The sequence below is a fragment of the Schistocerca americana genome, chromosome 4, assembly GCF_021461395.2.
Source record: "Schistocerca americana isolate TAMUIC-IGC-003095 chromosome 4, iqSchAmer2.1, whole genome shotgun sequence".
Lineage (NCBI taxonomy): Eukaryota > Metazoa > Arthropoda > Insecta > Orthoptera > Acrididae > Schistocerca > Schistocerca americana.
Genome location: NC_060122.1, coordinates 547,868,832 through 547,880,098, shown reverse-complemented (window position 1 = coordinate 547,880,098; position 11,267 = coordinate 547,868,832).

Sequence of the window (11,267 nt, the reverse complement as noted above, 5' to 3'; positions counted from 1 at the left end):
TAAATTTACGTTGTTTACAGCAGTCACAAACATCATATGAGTGATGATTCCCGTTCCCTATTAATATTTATAATCACCAACAGTTTCTGTTATTCAATGATTGGAACAGAACAGCACTTTGTAGCACCGTGTCTCAGCCGACACATTTCAACGTATGTGTTTTACGCGGTGTTCATCTGAAGTATGGAACGTTTGATGCCCGCGAGAGAATGAGTGCTATTGACAAGGGTTTTCAGATTGATTCCTTATTTCTGGATTTCCGGAGGGCTTTTGACACTGTACCACACAAGCGGGTGGTTGAGAAATTGCGTGCTTATGGAATATCGTCTCAGTTATGTGACTGGATTCGTGATTTCCTGTCAGAGAGGTCACAGTTCGTAGTAGTAGACGGAAAGTCATCGAGTAAAACAGAAGTGATTTCGGGCGTTGCCCAAGGAAATGTTTTAGGCTCTTTGCTGTTCCTTAACTATATAAACGATTTGAAAGAAAATCTGAGCACCTTCTTAGGTTATTTGCAGATGATGCTGTCGTTTATGGACAAATAATTTCATCAGAAGATCACAACAAATTGCAAAATTATTTAGAACTGATATCTGTATGGTACGAAAACTGGCAATTGATCCTAAATAACGAAAAGTGTAAAGTCATTCACATGAATGCTAAAAGGAATCCGTTACACGATAAATCAGTCAAATCTAAAGACCGTAAATTCAACTAGATGCCTTGGAATTACAGTTACGAACCACTTAAATTGGAAGGAACACATAGAAAATGTTGTGGGGAAAGCTGATCAAAGACCACGTGATATTGGCAGGACACTTAGAAAATGTAACAGATCTACTAAGGAAACTGCCTACACTACACTACACCAACCGAGCGAGGTGGCGCAGTGGTTAGCACACTGGACTCGCATTCGGCAGGACGACGGTTCAATCCCGTCTCCAGCCATCCTGATTTAGGTTTTCCGTGATTTCCCTAAATCGTTTCAGCCAAATGCTGGGATGGTTCCTTTCAAAGGGCACGGCCGATTTCCTTCCCCATCCTTCCCTAACCCGAGCTAGCGCTCCGTCTCTAATGACCTCGTTGTCGACGGGACATTAAACAACACTAACCTAACCTAACCTACACTACGCTTGTCCACCCTCTTTTAGAATACTGCTGCGTTGCGTGGGATCCTTGCCAGATAGAACAGACGGAGTACATCGAAAAAGTTTCAAGAACGGCAGCAAGTTTTGTATTATCGGGAAATATGGGAGAGAGTCTCACAGAAATGATAAAGGATTTGGGGTGGATATCATAAAAACAAAGGCGTTTTTCTCTGCGGCGGAATCTTCTCACGAAATTTCAGTCGCCAACTTATTCCTCCGAATGCGAAAATATTTTGTTGACACCGACCCACGTAGGGAGAAACGATCACCATGATAAAATAAGGGACATCAGAGCTCGTGTGGAAAGATATAGGTATTCGTTCTTTCCGCGCGCTATACGAGATTGGAACAACAGAGAATTTTGAAGGCACTTAAATGTAATTTGCAGGGTATCCATGTAGATGTAGATGTGGTTTCAGCATGACCGTGCACTCACTCACTTCGATTGTAATACTTGTTTTGTAAATAAAACCGCCTTTTCCTGCTGCCACTTAATTTGCTTATCCCAGACGCGTTTCGCCTTTATCTTGTTCTAAGGCATCATCAGTGGGATGATTTGCTGATCTGCGTTTCCCCTCATCTGGTCTGCAAGTCGCACTACCACTTCATTACTGACATATAACCACACCTTTGCGTTCCGATCTTCTTCACACTGTTCACCATGTTTCTCCTTCTTTTTGTGGTATGCTATTGTTCTTTTGCCACTCAATATAACTATTTCGTCAGACACTGCTTTTAACAACGTAAATATTGCAGTTGGAAACACACTAAATTTAGATTACACTATAATTCACACAAATCTGAAGGCCCTGAGTTCACCTAAATTCTTAGAGATCATAATTGCGAATAATTTAAATTGGAAAGTGAACCAAAGACTGCGATTTGTTGGCAGAATATTTAGAAGCTGCAACGTATCTACTAAAGAGACTGCGTACACCACGCTTGTCCGTCCTCTTGCGGAATATTACTGCAGGATGCGGTATCCGCTTCAGATACGACTGACGGATGACATCGTAAAAGTTCAAAGAATTGCAGCTCGTTTTGTATTGTCGCGTAATAGGGAAGAGAGTTCATAGATATGACACGCGAACTAATGTGGCAGTCTTTAAAACAAAGGTGATTTCGTTGCTACAGAACCTTTTCACGAAATTTCAGTTACCAACCTTCTCCTCCGAATGCGACACTATTATGTTTGCGCATACAGAGGGAGAAATGATCATTGTAATATAATAAGAGAAGTGAGAATTTGCACGGGGAGATTTAAGTGTTCGCTTTTCCCGCGAGCTATTCGAGAGTGGAGTAACATAGAATTATTGTGAAGGTGGTACGATGAACCCGCTGTCTAGCCGTTAAGAGTTAGTTGAGGAGTAGTCATGCAGACGTAGATATAGATGTACTTCGACCTTTAGTTATTTTTCTGGCCAAATAGCAAAACTCATTTACTACTCTTAGTCTCTTATTTCCTAATCTAATTCCCCTAAGATCGCCTGATTTAATTCGACTACAATTCATTATTCTTGGTTTACTGTTGTTGATATTCATCTTATAACCTCTTTCAAGACACTATCCATTCCATTCAACTGGTGTTCCCTTCGCTATCTCTCACAGAATTACGATGTCATCGCCCAGTCTCAAAGTTTTTATTTATTTTCTGTGAACATTAATTCACTTTCCGAATTTCTCCTGCGTTTCTTTTACTGCTTCCTCAATGTACAGATTGAATAACGTAATAACCTTTTCCTGATTGTATTTTAACCCTGCTATCTTTAGAAATTTTCTGTAAATAATTCGTCTTAGTTTTGTTATCAGACTACTAGCTGAATACCTAATGTTGGTCGAGTATGCATTTATTCCAGTCTTCTATTAGTCCTTCTCCTCCTCCCCCCCTCTTCTCTCTGTGCACCTCCCCAATCCCTCACCGTCTGTCCACCCACCCCAACCCCACTCTGTGTCCATGTATTCCACCCTCCACTCTCTGTCCATTTGCTACTCCCTATTTCTCTCTGCGCGTCTGTTCCGACCTCCTCTGTCCACTCCTCCTCCTGAAGTCCTCCTCAGTCCCTCTCCCCCGCCCTCCTCTCTCTGTTCATACCATCCTCCCCCTCTCTCTGTCCACCTCCTCTTCCACCTTCTCTGCCGGCCGCGGTGGTCTAGCGGTTCTAGTCGCGCAGTCCGGAACCGCGCGACTGCTACGGTCGCAGGTTCGAATCCTGGCTCGGGCATGGATGTGTGTGATGTCCTTAGGTTAGTTAAGTTTAAGTAGTTCTAAGTTCTAGGGGACTGATGACCACAGCAGTTGAGTCCCATAGTGCTCAGAGCCATTTGAACCATTTTTTTCCACCTTCTCTGTGTCAGTTTCCTCCTTCAACTGTCTACCTCCTCCTTTCCCCTCTCTGTCTATCCACCACCTCCTCCTGCACGCTTTTTCCTCCACGTTACCACCCTCGCCCCAACAGTTGCTGGTATTTACCCCCACAGTATTTCTTTCCAGGTAGAAAGTAATATGCGTACCAAGTTTGCTTGAAATAGATCCATGGGTTAAGGGTTAAGGTGGAGCCTCTCCACTGTGGCTTTGCTCACATACATGAATGTCATATATATTTCACACGCACACACACACACACACACACGCACACACACACACACACACACACACACACACACATACATATATATATATATGTATATATGTGTGTGTGTGTGTGTGTGTGTGTGTGTGTGTGTGTGTGTGTGTGTGTGTGAAATATATATGACATTCATGTATACCTCTAGCGGATTTCGCCCTTCAGTTTCGTTTTCACGTACCTCCATGTTTATGACGTCTTAGCTTATGCACTGTATGGCTACATCTACATCCATATCTATATCTACATGGATACTGCGCAAATCACAATGAAGTGCCTGGCAAAGGGTTCATCGAACCACCTTCACGATAATTCTCTACTATCGCAATCTCGAACAGCGTGTGGAAAAAATGAACACCTATATCTTTCCGTGCGATCTCTGATTTGCCTTATTTTATTGTGATAATTGTTTTTCCCTATGTAGGTCGGCGTTAACAAAATATTTTCACATTTGGAGGGGAAAGTTGGTAATTGAAATTTCGTGAGAATATTCCGCCGCAAAGAAAAACGCCTTTGTTTTAATGTTCTCGACCTCAAATCCTCTATCATGTCCGTGGCACTCTCTCCTCTATCTCGAGATAATACAAAACGTGCTGCTCTTCTTCGAACCTTCTCGATGTACCGCGTTAATACTATCTTGTAGGGATCTCAGACCACGCAGCAGTACCCCAAAAGAGGACGGACAAGCGTAGTGTAGGCAGTCTCTTTAGCAGATCTCTTACATTTTCTAAGTGTTCTGCCACTAAAACGCAATCTTTGGTTTCCCTTCCCCACAACATTTTCTATGCGTTCTTTCCAATTTAAATTGTTAGTAGTTGTAATTCCTTGGTACTAAGCTGAATTTGCGTCCTTTAGATTTGACTGATTTATCGCGTAACAGAAGTTTAGCGGATTACAGAGATATAATTTTGTGGGTACATCCAGCGGTATGTGTGGATTCGCTCTCTTCCTCTCTCTCTCTCTCTCTGTCTCTCTCTCTCTCTCTCTCTCTCTCTCTCTCTCTCTCTCTCTGTGTGTGTGTGTGTGTGTGTGTGTGTGTGTGTGTGTGTGTGTGTGTGTGTGTGTGTCTCTCCAACCGAAGAAGCCTCGGCACCGTCCGACCACCGTGTCATCCTCAGATGTTGTGCGTCACCGAATGTGGTCAGTAGATTCCTCTCCCGGCCATTATCAGTTTTCGTGACTGGAGTCGCTACTTTTCAGTCAAGTAGCTCCTCAGTTGGCCTCACAAGGACTGACTGCAGCCTGCTTGCCAACAGTGATCTGCAGACGCCGTCACCCACCCAGATGGGGTACTTGTTGATACCGCTTGCAAATATACTTAGTAGTAGAGAACCGATACATGAAAACATCATTCAGTATGTGGAAATTTATGACGTACAAAGGTATATTATTGCAGGTACATTCAGTGATATACAAGACACTCTCTGCAAATATGTTGCAAAATGGTTCAAATGGCTCTAAACACTATGGGATTTAACATCTGAGGTCATCAGTCCCCTAGACCCTAAACTTAACTAACCTAAGGACATCACACACATCCATGCCCGAGGCGGGATTCGAAATTGCGAGAGCAGCAGCAGCGCGGTTCCGGACTGAAGCGCCTACAACCGCTCCGCCACAGCGGCCGGCAAAATATATTGCAAATAAAGTTTGCAGTAGAGAAGTAATACATTAATACGTCATGCCTGATGCGGCAGTTTTACTACATGAATAGCGAAATTGCAGTAACGATAAAAATTTTTCCTTTCTTCGCATTGTAGGGAGCATCAGCGAGGGAAATTCTCAAAAATGTTCAAATGTGTGTGAAATCTTATAGGACTTAACTGCTAAGGTCATCAGTCCCTAAGCTTACACGCTACTTAACCTAAATTATCCTCAGGACAAACACACACCTGTGCCCAAGGGAGGACTCGAACCTCCGCCGGGACCAGAGAAATTCTCGTGAGAGCCTGATATTATATGTAAAATTGTTTGCAAGTCACTAAATGTTCTCATTTTCAAATATTGGATGAATATAGCAATGCTGTTTTCGCGTTGTGAGCTACGCCCTGTATCACCCTCATCCGTACGCCTTTGAGAGGTGGTTGGTTGGTGTCCCCACAGCCCATAGCGGTTCTTTCCAAACAGTAAGTGATACGTACAGAGGTTTGTCGAAATCGATCCAGTGGTTTAGGACGAGATGTGAACATACACTACTGGCCATTAAAATTGCTACACCACGAAGATGACGTGCTACAGACGCGAAATTTAACCGACAGGAAGAAGATGCTGTGATATGCAAATGATTAGCTTTTCAGAGCATTCACACAAAGTTGGCGCCGGTGGCGACACTTACAACGTGCTGACACGAGGAAAGTTTCCAACCGATTTCTCATACACAAGTAGCAGTTGATCGGCGTTGCCTGGTGAAACGTTGTTGTGATGCCTCGTGTAAGGAGGAGAAATGAGTACCATCACGTTTCCGACTTTGATAAAGGTCGGATTGTACCCTATCGCGATTGCGATTTATCGTATCGCGCCATTGCTGCTCGCGTTGGTCGAGATCCAATGACTGTTAGCAGAATATGGAATCGGTAGGTTCAGGAGGGTAATAAGTAACGCCGTGCTGGATCCCAACGGCCTCGTATCACTAGCAGTCGAGATGACAGGCATCTTATCCGCATGGCTGTAACGGATCGTGCAGCCAAGTCTCGATCCCTGAGTCAACAGATGGGGACGTTTGCAAGACAACCATCTGCACGAACAGTTCGACGACGTTTGCAGCAGCATGGACTATCAGCTCGGAGACCATGGCGGCGGTTACTCTTGACGCTGCATCACAGACAGGAGCGCGTGCGGTGGTGTACTCAACGACTAACCTGGGTGCACGTATGGCAAAACGTCATTTTTTCGGATGAATCTGGCTTCTGTTTACAGCATCATGATGGGCGCATCCGTGTTTGTCGACATCGCGGTGAACGCACGTTGGAAGTGTGTATTCGTCATCGCCATACTGGCGTATCACCCGACGTGATGGTATGGGGTGCCATTGGTTACACGTCTCGGTCACCTCTAGTTGGCATTGGCGGCGCTTTGAACAGTGTACGTTACATTTCAGATGTTACGACCAGTGGCTCTACCCTTCACTCGGTCCCTGCGGAACCCTACATTTCAGCAGGATAACGCACGACCGCATGTTGCAGGTCCTGTACAGGCCTGGATACAGAAAATGTTCGACTGCTGCCCTGGCCAGCACATTCTCCAGATCTCTCACCAATTGAAAAGTTCTGGTCAATGGTGGTCGAGCAATTGGCTCGTCACAGTACGCCAGTCACTACTCTGATGAACTGTGGTATCGTGTTGAAGCTGCATGGGCAGCTGTACCTGTACACGCTATCCAAGCTCAGTTTGACTCAATGCCCAGGCGTATCAAGGCCGTTATTACGGCCAGAGGTGGTTGTTCTGGGTACTGATTTCTCAGGATCTATGAACGCAAATTGCGTGAAAATGTAATCACATGTCAGTTATAGTGTAATACTGGGTGATTCAAAAAGAATACCACAACTTTATAAATGTGTATTTAATGAAAGAAACATAATATAACTTTCTGTTATACATCATTACAAAGAGTATTTAAAAAGGTTTTTTGTTCACTCAAAAACAAGTTCAGAGATGTTCAATATGGCCCCCTCCAGACACTCGAGCAATATCAACCCGATACTCCAACTCGTTCCACACTCTCTGTAGCATATCAGGCGTAACAGTTTGGATAGCTGCTGTTATTTCTCGTTTCAAATCATCAATGGTGGCTGGGAGAGGTGGCCGAAACACCATATCCTTAACATACCCCCATAAGAAAAAATCGCAGGGGGTAAGATCAGGGCTTCTTGGAGGCCAGTGATGAAGTGCTCTGTCACGGGATGCCTGCCTTGAACCAATTTCAGACGATAAGGTTTCATAACTAACCTTTTTCGTAGGACTCTCCATACAGTTGATTGTGGAATTTGCAGCTCTCTGCTAGCTCTGCAAGTCGATTTTCCTGGGCTGCGAACAAATGCTTGCTGGATGCGTGCTACATTTTCATCACTCGTTCTCGGCCGTCCAGAACTTTTCCCTTTGCACAAACACACATTCTCTGTAAACTGTTTATACCAACGTTTAATACACCACCTATCAGGAGGTTTAACACCATACTTCGTTCGAAATGCACGCTGAACAACTGTCGTCGATTCACTTCTGCCGTACTCAATAACACAAAAAGCTTTCTGTTGAGCGGTCGCCATCTTAGCATCAACTGACGCTGACGCCTAGTCAACAGCGCCTCAAGCAAACAAATGTACAACTAAATGAAACTTTATAGCTCCCTTAATTCGCCGACAGATAGTGCTTAGCTCTTCCTTTTGTCGTTGCAGAGTTTTAAATTCCTAAAGTTGTGGTACTCTTTTTGAATCACCCTGTATATTTGTCCAATGAGTACCCGTTTATCATCTGCGTTTCTTCTTGGTGTAGCAATTTTAATGGCCAGTTGTGTATATACCTAAATACATACGTACATACGTTTTTATAATATTGTGTATTAGGATATTAAAATCGTGGAAATGAATAGGAAAGAAAATGATAAGAAACATGCGGAACAGTAGCGAAAAGAAGCACCGGCCACGGCGTGTGGTAGCGACGGGTTCGCGCGACGGTTCCCGCTCGCCTCGTCCAGCCCGCCCTCCGGTGTGATGCTGCCGCCGCGCACGCGCCGGCCGCTCGCCGGCGATGACCGATACGGCACACGCAAACACAGAGCGCGAGATGTGGCAACCGCCGCCGCCTTATCACGGCCGACATGTGGGCCAGTGGGCCACAGATAACGCTCGCCGTGCAGTCTGCCGCCGTGGCACGTGTCCGCGCAGTAGCGGGACAACGGCGTAAACAGCCGAACAGCCATTCAGCCTGTTCTCGCTCGGCTGCAGCACATATGAGAGGGCTCAATAAGTAAAGCAACACTTTTTTCTCGTACAATTTCGTTTGCAAAAAATGCGGAATTTGTTGTGCGATACTGTGGAACATCCCGGCGTCAGGCCATATAGTTACACGAAGGTCCGATAGGTGGCGGCGCTCTACGTAGCTTTCAAAATGGCGTCCGTAACAGAGTTACGTTTCACGGCAGAGAGCTGTCACTAAGATTTTTTGGCAGAAAACCACACCATCGCAGATACTCATAGGCGCTTGCAGAATGTCTACGGAGACCTTGCAGTGAACAAAGGCACAGTGAGCCGTTGGGCGAGGCGTATGTTACCATCGCAACAAGGTCACGCAAACCTGTCCGGTCTGCCACATGCCGTCTGCCTGCACACAGCTCTGACTCTTGCAATCTTGGAATGTGAGGACTCTTTCATCTGAAGTGATCGACGGATCACAGTAAAACACCTCGCTGCACAACTGTACGTGTCGTTTGCTGGTGATAACACACTCCTACACCAGTTGGGGTTCTCAAAGGTGTGTACCCGTTGGGTTCCACGCCATCTAACAAAAGACCATAAAGAGAAATGAAGGGTCGTTTGTTGCTTGCGTGTTACGACTCTGATTCTAACAATTTTTTGTCGAGCATCGTCACAGGCAGTGAAACATGGGTTCATCGTTTCGAAACGGAAACAAAACGGCAATCCATCTGGAGGTTCTTTTTTTTTTTTTTTTGGCAGGTGGCAACAGACAACCGAACACATTCCGAGAACATCTAAATTCACAACACAAAAACGTACAATTCACTAAGGACCTAGGTGAAAAATCCATTAACTTTTTAGACCTTAACATAGATATAATCACAAATACACGTACTTTCAAAATTTACAGAAAACCGAAACAACAAACACAGTAATACCCTCATGTTCACAACACACAAACATACAGTCTTCCATTTCATGGTACATCGCCTCACATCCATACCAATGTCAAAACAGAATTTCCAAACAGAAGTAGACACCATTAAATATATTGCATATAACAATGGCTATAACCCTGAATTAGTTGACAAAAACCTGCACAAGAAACAAAGAAGGAAAATTTTGCCCTACATTTATCCCCCCTCTGCAATAACAACTACACCAAAAACCAACTGGTGTACTATTCCATATCTAGGTAAGCTATCTGACAAAATAGCCAAAACACTGAAATCTCAAAACTATAAAACATCATTTTATGTAAGAGTTACTACAGCTTATCTCCTATTCAACAGCAAGGACAAAAGAGGTAAACTAAGCAACAGTGGGGTCTACAAAATAATATGCACTGACTGCAATAAACTGTACATTGGTCAAACGGGCCGGGCCATATCAAAAAGGATGACTGAACATGAACGCAGCTGGAGATTAAAAAATCAGACTCCATCTTTGCTGAACATGTGCTCAAAGAAGAACACAAATATCTAACACACATACACAAGTGTAACATATAGCCAACAAAGGCAGAAAACTCAGCATAATAGAAGCACTTGAAACTAACACTTAGCCCTAAATCCCCAGCTGGTTATAAATGACCAATTGCAACTGAGCACATCACCACTCTTAAACTTTACACAATAAATTAAACCTACTACTAACCACTAAGTGTCCCAATAGTAAACAAATTCACACCCCAATGTAACGAAATATCCCTTATGTGTTTACATTCATAACTGTAACTCAACTGTAACAATGTAATATTTGGTATATATGAATACACAGTTTTCTAATAACAAAATGTAACCCCCAAAGAAAACATCACCGTTGTACAACCAGCAATTAAGGTCCAGTACAACTGTTCACAACATATACCAAAAATTGTAATTTTGTAATAATGTGTATTCTAAATAATTCTAATTGTTGTCATACATGTTACTGAGAAATCATAAAATGTGATTTATTATGTTAAAGAAAAGTTTTACAGAACAAAAAGTCAAAACACCCGTTTGACAATTCCAAAGATAATGCCACAACTAAGGATCGTATGTAAGTGCATTGCATCTTAGTCCAGAATGTTTGGTTCATAAGAAAAAAAGTTCCTTGTAAACAAGGAGCTTTTATCTGAAGATGGCCTAATAAGTCGAAAACTAGTTCATACAAATAAAAATCAGTAGAACAAAAAACAACCTAAGTGTTTTTTCTGTTATGTTTTTAGGGTGCAAAACTGCTTCGTTCATAAGCGCCCATTCTGTGGCTTTGGGAGGGATAAAAAACCGAATGGGAAATCATCAGCAATTGGAGCGAAACTCAAGAAGGAGGGAAACTAAAAACGGAATGGAATCTTAGAAAACTACTATTGAAGGGGGGACTGTGGTCCACAAAAAAGAGCTTCAGTCATCCGACTGACGCCGATAAACTCAAGAACGATAACGACTGAGCGCCTGTCATCTGCTAGAAGGGAAGATAAATCAGGCGACAACTGGAATCGGTCACTTAGCGGATTGCAGTAGGGGCACTGAGTAAGAGGTGTCTCACCGTCCACGGTTGAGAGCAGTGGGGACAAAGCGGGGGAGGATCGCCACTGAAAA